The following is a 16932-nucleotide window of genomic DNA, read 5'->3' on the forward strand; positions in this document are numbered from 1 at the left end:
CATACATCTACTTGCAGTTTGGGAATGCTTTTGCATTTTATTGATGGTGACTTTTGGACAGAAGTTCCTAATTTTGATGTCGAATTTATCTTCTCTAGGAAACCTTTCTCAACTTGGGATATTCTTTTCTATTATCTTATAAAAGTTTCTAATTTCGTCCTTCATATTTCATACTTCATATTTAAGTATTTGATCTACCTGGATTTGATTTTTGTGACTGATAATTAGCTTCCAATTTTACTTTTGTTTTTGGTTTTTTTTTTTTTTTTTTTTTTTTGAGACGGAGTCTCGCTCTGTAGCCCAGGCTGGAGTGCAGTGGCCGCATCTCAGCTCACTGCAAGCTGCGCCTCCCGGGTTCACGCCATTCTCCGGCCTCAGCCTCCCGAGTAGCTGGGACTACAGGCGCCCGCCACCTCGCCCGGCTATTTTTTGTATTTCTTAGTAGAGACGGGGTTTCACCGTGTTAGCCAGGATGGTCTCGATCTCCTGACCTCGTGATCCGCCCATCTCGGCCTCCCAAAGTGCTGGGATTACAGGCTTGAGCCACCGCGCCCGGCCCCAATTTTACTTTTATTTATTTATTTTTTTGAGACGGAGTTTTGCTCTTGTTGCCCAGGCTGGAGTGCAATGGCGTGATCTCAACTCACTGCAACCTCTGCCTTCTGGGTTCATGTAATTCTCTTGCATCAGCCTCCCAAGTATCTGGGATCGTACTCAGCTAATTTTGTATTTTTAGTAGAGACGGGGTTTCTTCATGTTGGTCAGGCTGATCTTGAACTCCTGGCCTCAGGTGATCTGCCCACCTTGGCCTCCCAAAGTGCTGAGATTACAGGCATGCGCCACCACACCCAGCCCCAATTTTACTTTTGTACCCACTTGTCTGCAATTCCCTGTCTGTCAGAAATCAAGTTTCCAGACATGACTATGGGTTTTATTTTGTCTTATTCTCCCTGAGCTTTCAAATTTCCTATGTTGAACTTCATTTTTTTCCAAAATTCATTGTAGACCAATACTTGTGTAAATACAATAAATATTAATTACTATGGGCAGAGTATGGTAGCTCACTCCTATAATTCCAGCACATTGGAAGGTGAAGGCGGGAGGATCACTTGAGCCTAGGAGTTCAAGATCAGGCAGGGCAACATAGTGAGATCCCATCCCTACAAAAAAAATAAAACAATTAGTTTAGCATGGTGGTGCATGCCTGTAGTCTAAGATATTTGGGAGACCCATAACTTTTTCTTTTTTATTTCTTGAGACGGAGTCTTGCTCTCTCACCCAGGCTGGAGTGCAGTGGCGTGATCTCGGCTCACTGCAACCTCCGCCTCCTGAGTTCAAGCGATTCTCCTGCCTCAGTGAGTAGCTGGGATTACAGGCACCCACCGCTATGCCCAGCTAATTTTTGTATTTTAGTAGAGACGGGGTTTTGCCATGTTGGCCAGGGTGGTCTCAAACTCCTGACCTCAGGTGATCCGCCGGCCTCGGCCTCCCAAAGTGCTGGGATTACAGGCGTGAGCCACTGCGCCCAATCAGAACTTTTTCATCTTCCCAAACTGCAATTCCACAGTCATCCCTCCCTTCCCCCAGCCCCTGGCAACTACCATTTTACTTTCCATCTTTATGAATTTGACCATTCCAGGTCCCTCATATCAGTGGAATCATATAATATTAGTTCTTTTGTGTCTAGTTTCTTTTACTTATAATGTCTTTCATGTCTCCAAGGTACATCCATGTTATGGCATATATCAGAATTTCATTGTTTTTTGGCTGGGCGCGGTAGCTCATGCCTGTAATCCCAGCACTTTGGAAGGCTGAGGTGGGCAGAGCACCTGAGGTCAGGAGTTTGAGACCAGCCTGGCCAACATGGTGAAACCGCCGTCTCTACTAAAAATACAAAAATTAGCCGGGCATGGTGGCAGGCCTCTGTAATCCCAGCTACTTGGGGGTCTGAGGCAGGAGAGTCGCTTGAACCTGGGAGGCGGAGGTTGCAGGGAGCTGAGATCTTGCCACTGCACTCCAGCCTGGGTGACAACAGCAAGACTGTCTCAACAACAACAAAAATAATTTCATTCTTTTTAAAGGCTGAATAATATTCCATTGTCGGTACATACCAAATTTGTTTGTCTGTTTATCCATCAGTGGACATTTGCTTCCACCTTTTGGCTATTGTGGATAATACTGCTGTGAACACTGGTATAAAAATATCTGTTCGAATTTCTGCTTCCCATTCTTTTGGGTATATACCAGAAGTGGAATTACAGGATTACATGCTAGCTCAATGTTTAATGTTTTAAAATTATATCTATTTTTTCTAGAGATAGGGTCTCACTATGTTTCCCAGGGTAGTCTCAAACTCCTGGCCTCAAGCAATTCTCCCGTCTCAGCCTCCCAAAGTGCTGGGATTACAGGCATGAACCACCGCCTGTAGCCCAGTGTTAATTTTTTGAGGAACAGCCATACTATTTTCACAGAAGGCTATACCATTTTACCATCACACCAGCAATATACAAGGGTTCCAGTTACTCCATGTCCTCACCGATACTTCTTTTCTAATTTTGCTTTTGTCTTTGATAGTAGCCATCCTAATGTGTGTCAAGTGGTAGCTCGTTGTGGTTTTGATTTGCAGTTCTGTAATGAGGTCGAGCATTTTCTCATATGCTCAGTGGGCATTTGTATAGCTTCTTTGGAGAAAGGACCATTCAATTTAATTCATTTAATTGGACTATTCATTTGGTTTTTGGGTTGAGTTCTGGGAGCTCTTTCACTCCATCTTAATTACCATGGTTTTCTGTATCTTAATATCTGGTAGAGGACAAGCCCCCAACCCCAACACACACCTGTCTGTTACTTTTGTTTAAAAGTGATTTGTTATTTTTTGGCCATTGACCATTCCCTGTAAGTTTTGGAATCAGCGTGTTCGGTTCCTTTTTAAAAGCCCGTTAGGATTTTGATTGGAATTGCCTAGAATATACAATTTAGGGAGAACAGATATATTTACAACATTGCGTCTTTCTGTTGTGAACATGCTGTCTCTCCATTTATTAGTTCTTCTTTAATGTCTTTAAGTAAAGTTTTACCATATTTTCCATAAATGGTCTTCACATATTTTGTTAGATTTATTCCTGGGTAATTGATATTTATTCATGCTATTATAGATGATATCATTCAAAATTACATTTCTTTTTTTTTTTTTTTCTGGGATAGTCTCCATCTGTCACCCAGGCTGGAGTGCAGTGGTGCCATCTCAGTTCACCGCAACCTCGGCTTCCCGGGTTCAAGTGATTCTCCTGCCTCAGCCTCCTGAGTAGCTGGGACTACAGGCATGTGCCATCACATTCGGCTAATTTTTGTATTTTTAGTAGAGATAGGATTTCACCGTGTTGCCCAGGCTGCTCTCAAGCTCCTGACCTCAGATGATCCACCCGCCTTGGCCACCCAAAGTGCTGGGATTACAGGCATGAGCCACCGCGCCCAGCCTCACAATTACATTTCTAACTGTTACTGGTGTATAGAAGTGCAGTTGACTTTTACATACTTATTTTGTATACAGAAACCTTCCTGAACTCACTTACTAATTTTACTAATTTATTTGTGTAGATAATGTTGGGTTTTCCATGCAATCATAATATCTGCAAGTTTTTTCTTCCTTCCCAAGCCTTTACACATTTTTTTATTTTTCTTTTTGTGACAGGATCTCACTCTGTAGCCCAGGCTGGAGTGCTTTGGTGTGATCTCTGCTCATTGCAACCTTCCCCTCCCCGGCTCAAGCAGTCCTCTGACTCAGCCTCCCAAAGTCCTGGGATTACAGGTGTGAGTCACCGCGCCTTGCCGCCTTATGCATTTTTATTTGCTTTCTTATTCTTGTTCTACTACACAGGCTGGTATAATGTGATGATATTGGGAGTTCTTAGGCCTTGCTCCTGATCTTCATGGGGGTGCTTTCAACATTCACTATTAAGTATGGTATAGGCAGGCCAGGCACGGTGGCTCACGCCTGTAATCCCAGCACTTTGGGAGGCTGAAGTGAGCAGATCATCCAAAGTCAGGAGTTTGAGACCAGCCTGGCCAATATGGCGAAACCCTGTCTCTACTAAAAATACAAAAATTAGCTGGGCATGGTGGTGCATGCCTGTAATCCTAATCCCAGCTACTCAGGAGGCTGAGGCAGGAGAATCACCTGAACCCGGGAGGCAGAGGTTGCAGCAAGCCGAGATTGCGCCACTGCACTCCAGCCTGGGCAACAAGAGCAAAACTCCGCCTCATTTAAAAAAAAAAAAAACAAGTATGCAAGTATGGTATAGGCTTTTGTTCTTTTTGTTTTTAACCTTGCTAGATATTCTTTATCAACTACTAGTTCAAATTACTTGAGTTTTTATTATTGACAGATATTAAATGCTACTAGTATTTTTTTCTGCATTTATTGAGATGGTATCTTTTTGCCTTTAATATGGTAACGTGATGAAGTACGTGAATCGCTTTTCTAATAGTAAACCAATCTTGGATTCTTGGGGTAATCCCAACTTGGCCAGGATACATTAGCATTTTTTATACTACAGGGGCAAAAAAAAAGCTGTGATACCTTTCCTTCCCATCAAAGCCAATACCCCTAAAACAAAAGACAAATTAACAAGAGAAAAGCATAAGAGATTTTCTTAATGAAAGTTTTATGTAACACAAGAGCCTTTAGAAATACAGACCCAGGCCAGGCGCTGTGGCTCACACCTGTAATCCCAGCACTTTGGGAGGCCAAGGCAGGTGGATCACTTGAGGTCAGGATTTCAAGAACAACCTGGCCAACATGGTGAAAACCCTTTGTCTACTAAAAATTCAAAAATTAACTAGGCATGGTAGTAGGAGCCTGTAATCCCAGCTACTCGGGAGGCTGAGGCAGGAGAATTGCTTGAATCTGGGAGGAGGAGGTTGAGTGAGCCGAGGCGCGCCACTGCACTCCAACCTGGGTGACTGAGCAAGACTCCATCTCCAAAAAAAAAGAAGAAGAAGAAAAAAAAAAGATTGGGCACGGTGGCTTACAGCACTTTGGGAGGCCAAGGTGGGTGGATCACCTGAGGTCGGGAGTTCGAGACCAGCCTGACCAACGTGGAGAAACCCCATCTCTACTAAAAATACAAAATTAGCCAGGTGTGGTGGCTCATGCCTGTAGTCCCAGCTATTCGGGAGGCTGAGGCAGGAGAATCGCTTGAACCCGGGAGGCGGAGGTTGCAGTGGGCCAAGATTGCGCCACTGCACTCCAGCCTAGGCAACAAGAGCGAAACTTTGTCTAAAAAGAAAAAAGAAAAAGGAAAAGAAAAAAAGAAATGCTCGAGACTGGGTATTATAAAGGAAAGAGGTTTAATCCCCAGTTCCACACGGCTGGGGAGGCCTCGGGGAACTTAAATTCATTGCAGAAGACAAAGGAGACTTAGGCACCTTCACAAGGCGGCAGGAGAGAGCGAGCAAGAGGGAGGGGGGAAATGTCGCACTTTTAAGCCATCAGATCTCGTGAGAACTCACTCACTATCATGAGAACAGCGTGGGGGAAACTACCCCATGACCCAATCACCTCACACATGGTCCCTTCCTCATCATGAGGATGATAAGGATTACAATTCAAGATGAGATTTGGATGGGGACACAGAGCCAGACCGTATCAGATGGGGCATGAGCTAAATCAACAGCTCCTGAGCAGGAGCTCAACAAACTTTTAGGAAAAGAACCAGATACTTTAAATATTTTAGGCTTCCGCGACACATGCATCTCTGTTTCTATTAGTCATTGTTCTCCAGAGAAACAGAACCAATAGGAGATACAGATATAGACAAAGAGATTTAGTATAAAGAAATGGCTCACAGGATTATGGAGGCTGAGAAGTTCCACAATCTGCCATCTGCAAGCTGGAGATAAGGACTAAATTCCAGCCTGAGTCCAAAGGCCTGAGGACCAGGAGTGCTGATGGGGCAAATCCCAGTACAAGGACAGGAAAAGACCCAGCTCAGTCAGCCAGGCAGAGAGCAAGTTCTCCCTTCCTCCTCCTCCTTGTTCTCTTCAAGTCCGCCGTAGACTGCATGATGACCACTGCCATTGGTAAGGATGGGATCCTCCTTACTCAGTCTACTGATTCAAATGCTAATTTCACCCCAAAACACCCTCGCAGACATACCCAGAAATAATGGTTAAGCAGACCGGGCACAGTGGCTCATGCCTGTAATCCCAGCACTTTGGGAAGCCAAGGCAGGTGGATCACTTGAGGTCAGGAGTTGGAGACCAGTCTGGCCAACATGGTGAAACCCTGTCTCTACTGAAAGTACAAAAATTAGCTGGATGTGGTGGCTCGTGCCTATAATCCCAGCTACTTGGGAGGCTAACGCAGGAGAATAGCTTGAACTCGGGAGGCAGAGGTTACAGTGAGCTGAGATTGTGCCACTGCACTCCAGCCTGGACAACAGAGTGAAGCTTTGTCTCAAAAAACCAAAATTTAACCAAATGTCTGTGCACGCTGTAATACAATCAAGGTGACACATAAAATTAACCATCACACTGTAAACCAAAAAGTATCTGAGACAGGTCTCAATCAATTTAGAAGTTTATTTTGCCAAGGTTAAGGACAAGCCCAGGAGATGGGTCTGTGCCTTTCTCCAAAGATGATTTTGAGGATTTCAGGATTTAAAGTGGGGAAAAGCAGGATGGAGGGGGAAGAGGGAGGCTGTGGTCACATGACTGAATCCACATGTTGCAAGAGAAAGGGAGCAGGTAAAGGAATAGTAAGTCAGCACTCTCTGCAAGATAAGGTGAACACAGAGTAGCTACCTGCAGAGATCTTTAACCTTTTATCTGTAGCTATCTCTTAGGAACAAAAGGAAAGACAGATTCTTGCATGACTCAGCTTTCAGCTTCATTTTCTTCCTTCTGGCAGAGTGAACCAGGGTTCAAGTTTTTGTTTTTCCTTCACAATATTGTTGTTTCTCCTCTTCCTTTTCCTCCTCCTCCTACTTCTCCTTCTTCACAACCCCTAAAAATGTAAAACCTATTCTTAGCTTACAAACCTTACAAAAAAGTTTGCCAGTTTGATTTAAACTATCTCCCCAAATCCACATCTCAGTGACATTTTGTTGTTTCCTACAATATAGTGATGCTTGAGTGATTATCTAAAGAAAATAATTTATGGGCCGGGTGCGGTGGCTTAAGCCTGTAATCCCAGCACTTTGGGAGTCTGAGGCAGGCAGATCACCTAAAGTCAGGAGTTCAAGAGCAGCCTGGCCAACATGGTGAAACCCTGTCTCTACTAAAATACAAAAATTAACTGGGCATGATGTCACATGCCTGTAATCCCAGCTACTAGAGAGGCTGAGGCGGGAGAATCTCTTGAACCTGTAAGGTGGAGGGTTGGAGTGAGCCTAGATCGCACCATTGCACTCCAGCCTGGGTGACAGAGTGAGACTCCATTTCCAAAACAAACAAACAAACAAAATAATTTATGAAAGTCAAGAACCTCATAAACAGTCACCACCCATTCATCATCTGTGCTGCCACACCTCTACCCAGCAGATTTGCCATCTTTTGAAATGAGTATCAACCTGGACATTCCCAAGTAAAATGCCCACAACACCTAGAGGTTGTGATTAGAACAGCAACAGTTAGACTCAGGCTCTCTCTTGCTGCCCTCTCCTGGCTGGCCCATTGTTGAGGATCAGATACGAATCCTGTAGGATTTCATGAGACTCAGGAAACCTTCAGACCTGATTGCTGACCTGTAGACTTGTGAAAATTTCTACCAGTGGATAGTACTTAAGGCTGGTCATGATGGCCGAGTTTGTCTGTTATTTCTTGTAGGGTGCTCTGACTTTCTTGAGTGTAAGTGTTATAGAAAAAGAATAGTTATCAGGCTGGGCACAGTTGCTCACACCTGTAATCCCAGCACTTTGGGAGGCTGAGGCACGTGGATCACTTGAGGCCAGGAGTTCAAGACCAGCCTAGCCAACATGGCGAATCCCTGTCTCTACTAAAAATACGAAAATTACCTGGGCGTGGTAGCTCCAGCTACTTGGGAGGCTAAGGCAGGAGAATCGGTTGAACCTAAGAGGCGGAGGTTGCCATGAGCTGAGATTGCACCACCTCACTCCAGCCTGGGTGACACAGCGAGACTCCATCTAAAAAATAAAAAAAAAAAAAAGAAAATAAAAAGAGGAGTTATCATATATTGAACATTTACTATGTGCCAAACATTGCTAAACAAGTATTATTTCATTTCATCCTTAGAACAATCACACAAGCTCCATATCCCTGGACTGTTCAGCATTACCTTCACACAGGTGATACAATGGAGACCCACAGACGTTTCTTTTTTCTTTTTCTTTTTTTTTTTTTTTTGAGATGGAGTCTCACTCTGTCGCTAGGCTGGAGTGCAATGGCGCCATCTCGGCTCATCGCAACCTCCGCCTCCCAGGTTCAAGCAGTTCTCCTGCCTCAGCCTCACAAGTAGCTGGGATTACAGGCATGCACCACCACACCCGACTACTTTTGTATTTTTAGTACAGACAGGTTTTCACCACGTTGGTCAGGCTGGTCTTGAACTCCTGACCTCAGGTGATCTGCCCACCTCAGCCTCCCAAAATGCTGGGATTGCAGGCGTGAGCCACTGCGCCCCATCTTTTTCTTTTTCTTTTTTCTTTTTTTGAAATAGAGTGTCACTCTGTCGCCTAGGCTGGAGTACAGTGGCGTGATCTCGGTCCACTGCAACCTCTGCCTCCCAGTTTCAAGCGATTCTCCTGCCTCAGGCTCCTCAGTAACTGGGACTAGAGGTGCACAGCATCACGCCTGGCTAATTTTTGTATTTTTAGTAGAGATGAGGTTTCACTATGTTGCCCAGGCTGGTCTTAAACCTCAGGTGATTCATCTGCCTCAGCCTCCCAAAGTGCTGGGATTAGAGGCGTGAGCCGTCATGCCCGGCCGGAGAGGTTAATTAACCTACTCAAGGATCACAGGTGGTAGAGCTGGAGTTTGGCATTCAGTCCATATTTATCTGACTCCAGAACTTGTGGTCTGAATTGCTACCCAAGTAGACACTTGTCTGAATTGCTACCCAAGGTTCACAATCATTTGTGCAGAGTCTAATTCAGTAGGAATAGTATGGAGCCAGATATTTGCATTTTGAACAAGCACTCCAGGGTCCTGGAGAGCTACACTTCGAGAACACTGCCTGTGGCAAATAGAAACTGCACTGCTTCCAGTAGAAAGATGAAACTCTTCAGCAACAGAAGACTTATTCTGGAGTGGAACAAAATGCTGGACTTTCCCTCCTTCTTTGAGTACAAGAGGAAGTTAGAAGAGGATAATAAGATGCAAAGATTTCTTATCTCTTCCTGTCCCTCAGGGCTCCGTGCCCCCACCTAAGCCCCAGAAAAGTGCACCTCAAATGAATTTGCCTGAAGAGGTATAACATTGCCCTTTGCTGACAAACCCCTGAGCAAACATATACTGGTTATTTGGTAACACTCAAAAATCTAATTGCAGCTGGGCGTGGTGGCTCATGCCTGTAATCCCAGCACTTTGGAAGGCTGAGGCACACAGATCACCCGAGGTCTTGAGTTCGAGACCAACCTGGGCAACATGGTGAAACCCCATCTCTACTGAAAAAAAACCACACACACACACACACACACACACACAAATTAGCCAACATGGTGGTGCATGCCTATAGTCCCAACTATTCAGGAGGCTGAGGCAGGAGAATCACTTGAAACCGAGAGGCGGAAGTTGCAGTGAGCCAAGATCGCACTACTGCACTCCAGCCTGGGTGACACAGCGAGACGCCCTCTCAAAAAAAAAAAAAAAGAAAGGATCTAATGGCAGTTTTGGCAGTTCTAAGGAACAGTTTTGCATCTTAATTGAAACCGCATGCCAGGCCACCAGGCAAATCTCCTTCTCTTTCTTTTTTTTTTTTGAGGCGGAGTCTCGCTCTGTCACCCAGGCTGGAGTGCAATGGCCGGATCTCAGCTCACTGCAAGCTCCGCCTGCCGGGTTTACGCCATTCTCCTGCCTCAGCCTCCCGAGTAGCTGGGACCACAGGCGCCTGCCACCTCGCCCGGCTAGGGTTTTTTTGTATTTTTTAGTAGAGACGGGGTTTCACCGTGTTAACCAGGATGGTCTCGATCTCCTGACCTCATGATCCGCCCGTCTCGGCCTCCCAAAGTGCTGGGATTACAGGCTTGAGCCACCGCGCCCGGCCCTCCTTCTCTTTCTTTAATCAGACTTGGTGATCAGGCTGTCAGATCTGGAAGTGTTCATGTTTTGCTGAGCAGAGACAAGAGGACGAAGGCTTAGGTGTAATCTAAATGCAGTAGATTTGCAATGAAACAAGTGGCCTGGGCTACAACCGTTTCTCCACACGCTCTGCCTTTCTGACACCAAATCTATGTTTGGCAAGGAATGGGATGGAAACTTCTTCCCACCTGGTGGCCAATGTTTTCTTGAACCTTTATATCAGCCTTCAGCTCCTGGGTAGGGTTGATGGTCATCCACCGAGAATGGGGGGACATATACCTGTGAGGGCCCAGCCACTGGTCAGTGTTCAGCAGAGGAGAAATACAGTAGAAAAAGAGCAAGACTATGCCAGGCATTGTGCTGGGTATTTGACTAACATGATTTAATCTTCCAACAACCCAGAGAGGGGTTGGAATTCCATCTTCATTTGCCACATGAAAAAACGGAGACACAAATATGCAAAGTAATTTGCCCAAGATCATCCACGTAATAAGTAGAGTCAAGAATTAAACCTAAAGGCCTTACCCTTTCCGTCCAGCTCTGTGCCACCATGAAGGGCCACCGCTCTCTGCGTTAGTTCTTCTGTATAAGATCTCTTCCAATCCAAACAGGCTCCACTCACAAACCTTGGAGAAAAGCCACCAGCCCTTGGGGTCCAAGAATAACATAAATGCAGTGAGCCATTTTCTGAAAATGAGATGATATATGTCAAGCATTCAGCCCAGAGCCTGGTACTTTTCAGACTGCGCAGCTGGGGTGGGAGGGTCCCTGGGACAGGGTGTTTCTGGTTTCAGGAGATTCTATTGGCCATTTGGTAACAAAGGTTTATCAAGTACCTATATAAATGTTCAAAACAGGAAGAGCAGGGCCGGGTGCAGTGGCTCCCAGGACTTTGGAAGGCTGAGGCGGGTGGATCACCTAAGGTCAGGAGTTTGAGACCGGCCTGACATATATGGTGAAACCTTGTCTCTACTAAAGATACAAAAATTAGCCGGGCATGGTGGCGGGCACCTGTAGTCCCAGCTACTCAGGAGGCTGAGACAAGAGAATTGCTTGAACCTGGGAGGCAGAGGTTGCAATGAGCCAAGATGGCACTACTGCACTCCAGTCTTAGCAACAGAGCGAGACTGCATATCAAAAAAAGGGAGTCATGGGAGTCATTCTGATTGGACCAGCTTAGATCTCAGGAATCAATCCCTGCCTGCTGGGGGAATGGAATGAGCTGATTGGCTTAGCTTACGTGGCATGCTCTGTCCTTGGAAGCACGTGGACCCTCAAATGAAAATTGGGAGCTCTCGTGGGAAGTGGGGTTTGTCAAGGAGACAGCCACAATGATCACAACAGGAAAGTTCCTTTTGTGAAATAAAAAGGCAGGAAGGCACAAGCAGTATATGATTGTAGCCCACAGATTTGTTTGGCTAGAGCAGAGCGTTCTTTGTTCTTGAAAGTGAGTTGTGAGAAATGGAGCATTTGGGAGGGAGCTGGGGGTGCTGGAAGGGGCCTTGTGGGGAGCCTGCGGGGCCTCAGGCTTTGTGTGAGTCTGGGAGTTTTAGTGCAGCATTTACCGGATTACTAGCAAATTCAGGAAATAAGCCTGTTTCCTCCTATTGTGGAACCTAATCCTTTATTCATTAAATGGAGTATTTACTCAGCCTTAAAATGTTCAGTGTCGGGGGTTAGAAAAGAAGGGAGGCCACAGCTGCTGAGAGCCCACTATGTGCTGACTCTGGGCTGGAGGCTTTTCCTACATTTTCTCTTTTAATGCTCCCAACCTCCCTCTTTGCCCCATTTCACAGATGGAGAAGGAAAGGGAAGTGACTTGTCCAAAGCCACTCTGTCAAAAGGGGACTTGAGTCCTCAGGGCTGTTGACACTAAAGCTGACAAGCAGGTAACCACATTGGGGTTTTCTCCAGGACATGAGAATTCCTTTGTCCCGTGTATCACATCAAGCACCTGGGCTGATCACCCTTTTGCATGGTGTACTCACCTCACAGCCTCAGGCAGCCTCAGCTTATCCTCAGCTACATCCACTATGCCCAGGGACACTGATGAATGCATCTGGGATTCTGGAGAGAGGGGTCCACTCATGAGTTGAGGCCCCGTTTGTACTTGCTCCACCAGGACTGAGGACAGGAAGTCACACCTAGGAGAACCAAGACACAGTTGACACAAATGGTACCCACAGAGCATCCTTGTCCCAACTGTCACCACCGTCCCCCTCTTCCTCCTCACACCTGCATCTCCAGCAGTTACTGAGCACTTGCAATGTACCAGGTGCTCTACAGCACTTTATATATATATCATCTCCTGGAACCATCCCAAAGCTGCTTTGAAGCAGGTGCCATTATCCTCCCCATTTTATGGATGGGAAAGTCAAGGAATGACCATGGAGGCCGAGGTCACAGCAAGGGGCTTGTCCCTATAAGGTCTATACACTCATCCCCATTTCCTTTTCTCTCTTTCATTTTCTTTTTTATTTTTGGAGACAGGCTCTCACCCTGTTGCCCAGGCTGGAGTGCAGTGACGTGATAATGGCTCACTGCAGCCTTGACCTCTAAGGCTCAAGCAATCCTTCTGCATCAGTCTCCCGAGTAGCTGGGACCACAGCTATGCACCACCATGCCTGGCTAATTTTTGTATTTTTTTGTAGAGACAGGGTCTCACCATGTTGCTCAGGCTTGTCTCAAACTCCTGAGCTCAAGCCATCCACCCTCCTCAGCCTCCTAAAGTGCTGGAATTAAGGCGTGTCCCACCATGCCTGGCCCATGCTCCATTTTAAAAATGAGTAAATTTAACCTTCGAGAGGTTGCCCACTCATCTCACATGGCTGGCAGGTGGCTGAGTTGGGATTTGAACTCAAGTTCTGTCTGACTACAGTGGCTGGGCTGAGCACTGCTGTGAAGGATAATTGTTGAGTTAAAGAAAACCTCTGGAGAAGTGATCTGGCCTTGTGGATCTTTCCCTGAGCACAATTTCCAGCATGTTCCTAAGAAAGCTTAGGATCCTCTTTGTTGGAATAAGCGCAGGTCCTTCCTCGGGGCATCTATGCCCACTAACGTCACGGTCATCCTCCATCCCCACTTCTTCCCCTTTCCCAAGAACATCTGATATGGGGCTCTGGGCAAGCCCTGGGAGGAGCTGCTTCCCAGGTGAATGTGTGCCCCAGAGGAATGTACGCCTGCAGCAAGGCGAGTGGGACACTTTTGAAGCCTCAGGTCACATTGTCCCCAAGACAAGGCTGATGCGGATAGTAAGCCTCTTGTTTTTGAAGGTCACATACAACAAAAACATGGAAACTCAGGATGGAAGAGGCCCGTGAGAGCAATCATGAGGCATAACAACAGCTGCAGAAGGTGACTGCAGGGAAGCGGACTGTGCTCCTTTTCTTTATGTTCTGTTTTTAGCTGTGTTTTTCAGAGCAAGTAGGTACCATGGTGATAGGTACCATAGAAATAGATGGAGCGCACCACCCAGCACGGGGCTGCTAAGCTGTTCCCCTGGAAATGCACCGAGAGCTGCCAGGGAGAGCCCAGGGACTCTGCTTCCTGGGGCCTGTCAGCTGCACGGCCGGGGAAGAAGGCCCCTGGAGAGAGGTCCCCGGAGGCTTCTCACTGTCTCGCTGTGATTGTCCGAGGTCCCTGATGGTGCATCCTCCCTCCTGGAGCACCTATGGCCTTTCTCTCTGAGTCCTCCCAGGAAACTCACTTAAGAAGGTTTGCCTTTGCCTAGTGAAGCAATTATCTTGGCCAACAGTGACCTCAAAAGTAACACTGCCAGCATTCCCGTCTCCATAGTTAGGAGTGCATGGTCCTCATCCTGCCTGGATGTGGCACTGTCACTGGTTTTATGCAATGGGTCATAAAGAATTTGTGGGGCAGGAGCTGAGTTCTGAACATTTGGTAATCAGGAATACTCATAAAATGAAATCTCAGAGGATCTAACCCAGAAAGCCGAGCACGGTAGGGCATAACCATGTCTGATATGGTGGTTTTCAGTTTGTGAAGCCGCAGGCAGTAAAGAATAGGGCCCAGCCTCAACTATTTTTGGATGCAGCTTGAATGGACTGAAAGACCCTTTGAAACAAGTGCTGGAACCATCCCGTAGCACTTACATAACCATTTCTGCAAGGCTGTTGATAGATGAATGTAAATTAACCTAGGCAGAGCTTAGCTCATTTTTATTTAGATTTAGACCAATTTCATGTCTTCTGAAATGTAACCATATATATACACACTAAATCTAACTCTTTTATTTTAGACCTAGCATGAGAGGATCAAGTTTAAAGGGCATCTGTTATTATATCTGTCCCATCATATCTGTTTCTGTGATAGCTTTATTATGTACATTTCTTTCTATACATTTGTGCTCTCAGGTGGCATTCTTCTTCAGAGCAGGGCAAGTGTAATTCTGGACCAATGTGTGATTCGGAGATCAGTAATTTTAAGCACCAACCAACTGAAGGTAATTTTATTCTCGATGAAAGAAACATACATGGGGCACAGTGGCTCACGTGAGCCTGTAGTCCCAGCACTTTGGGAGGCTGAGGCGGGCGGATCACTTAAGGTCAGCGGTTCAAGACAGCCTGGCAAACATAGTGAAACCCCATTTCTACTAAAAATACAAAAATTAGCCAGGTGCGGTGGCACGCACCTGTAATCCCAGCTACTTGGGAGGGTGAGGCGGGAGAATCGCTTGAATCCAGGAGGTGGAGGTTACAGTGAGCCAAGATCACACCACTACAGTCCAGCCTGGATGGCAGAGTAAATCTCTGTCTCAAAAAAGAAAGAAACACACATCTCTAACAAAGGATTTATTTATTTTTTCCTGAGACAGGGTCTCTCTCTGTCACCCAGGCCGGAGTGCAGTGGCTCCATCTCGGCTCACTGCAACCTGCACCCTCAAGGTTCAAGTGATACTCCTACCTCAGCGTGGGACCACAGGTGTGTACCACCATGTCTGGCTATGTTTTTGTAATTTTAGTAAAGACAGGGTGTCACCATTTTGCCCAGGCTGGTCTCAAACTCCTGAGCTCAGGTGATCCACCCACCTTGGCCTTCCAAAATGCTGGGATTATAGGCATGAGCCACTGTGCCTGGCTAGGAACTTATTTTAAAAACCAGAAACTTAAAAATCAGTAACATCATTAATTCATAAATTATTGTTTAGTTATAGATTATGAAAATGATAGAACCAGAAGGTGCTAACAAAATGTCTGTCCCACATGTGTGGCATTTGATATGAAGAAACTGAAGCCCTTGCCGGGCATAGTGGCTCACGCCTGTAAACCCAGCACTTTGGGAGGCCGAGGCAGGAGGATCGCTTGAGCTGAAGAGTTCAAGACCAGCCTTGGGCAAGATGGTGAAACTCTGTCTCTACCAAAAAATACAAAAGTTAACCAGGTGTGGTGCAGTGTACCTGTAGTAGCAGCTACTGAAGAAGCTGAGGTGAGAGGATCACTTGATCCCAGGAGGTCAAGGCTGCAGTAAGCCGTGATTGTGCCACCACACTCCAGCCTGGGCAACAGAGTGAGATCCTGTCTCAAAAAAAGAAAAGGCCAGGTGTGGTGGCTCATGCCTGTAATCCCAGAATTTTGGGAGGCCAAGGCAGGTGGATCACCTGAGGTGCGGAGTTTGAAATCAGCCTGACCAACGTGGAGAAACCCCGTCTCTACTAAAAATACAAAATTAGCCAGGCGTGGTGTTGCATGCCTGTAATCCCAGCTGCTCAGGAGGCTGAGGCAGGAGAATCACTTGAACCCGGGAGGCGGAGGTTGCCATGAGCCGAGATCGCGCAATTGCACCCCAGCCTGGGCAACAAGAGCAAAACTCCATCTCAATTTAAAAAAAAATAAAGAAACTGAGGCCCAAAGAGTTGGCGTACTTTGCTGTTGTTTTCTGTGTATGCAGGTGGTATCTCTAGGTCATTATCACTCTGGCAAGTTCTCTCCAGTGATGGAGATGTGTGGAGACCCCAGTCTCTCCAACCAGGGAGTGGTACTCATGGTGACCTTGAAGTAGGCTTGTGAGTCAGGCCATTGGTTGAGCTGTGCAGTGCAAGAAGTAGCTAAATATTAAAGGAATTGCCTGGTTTATCGTTAGGACTAACCACAAAACCGATGACTCAGCGTTTACTGTTGGCAGTATCATACACTCAACCTGCATGTAGATTTCGTGCATCATATTTTGTGGTTACAGGAATTTGGCCTGATGGACCCGTTGCAGAAACCCTGTATTAAATAAGCAAACACGTGTGCTCTAGTTTTACAGGCCAAGCAAACTGTGAAACAGAAGGGTTGGCCTTTCTTGCCCAAAGGAGTCATACCTTGGACTTTTGCCACTTGGTTGGGTTGCTTTATTTGGCTAAGTAACTAAAAGCAGATTTACTTTGAAGACTGAGGCTCTCAAATATTCTAGAACTCTCTAAGAATGGACATTCACAGTTATGCTGGGCAGACATATTCTCAAATTTTTGGAGTCATAAAGCTGATGTTTGGGCTGGGCGCGATGACTCACACCTATAATCCCAGCGCTTTGGGAGGCCAAGGCGGGCGTATCACAAGGTCAGGAGTTTGAGACCAGCCTGGCCAATATGGGGAAACCCTGTCTCTACTAAAAGTGCAAAAATTAGCCAGGCATGCTGGTGGGCACCTGTACTCCCAGCTACTCTGGAGGCTG

General features: G+C 46.2%; 1 protein-coding gene across 11 annotated transcripts in view; it reads left to right on the plus strand.

The window, feature by feature from the left end:
- DGLUCY (D-glutamate cyclase) overlaps positions 1-16932 on the plus strand; it is a 166463-nt gene that overhangs the window by 72212 nt on the left and 77319 nt on the right. For 3 of the 11 annotated variants that reach the window (XM_025391191.1, XM_025391196.1, XM_025391197.1), the window contains exons 2-3: positions 12054-12146; positions 14631-14719. The exons of 6 other annotated variants lie outside the window; for them this stretch is intronic. The gene's annotated coding sequence lies outside the window, so the exon portion shown is untranslated. Of the gene's footprint in view, positions 1-12053; positions 12147-14630; positions 14720-15424; positions 15703-16932 lie in introns of all 11 variants that reach the window. 2 more of the 11 variants (XM_025391187.1, XM_025391192.1) reach the window with 2 other exon arrangements.

The sequence above is a fragment of the Theropithecus gelada genome, chromosome 7b (assembly GCF_003255815.1).
Source record: "Theropithecus gelada isolate Dixy chromosome 7b, Tgel_1.0, whole genome shotgun sequence".
NCBI lineage: Eukaryota > Metazoa > Chordata > Mammalia > Primates > Cercopithecidae > Theropithecus > Theropithecus gelada.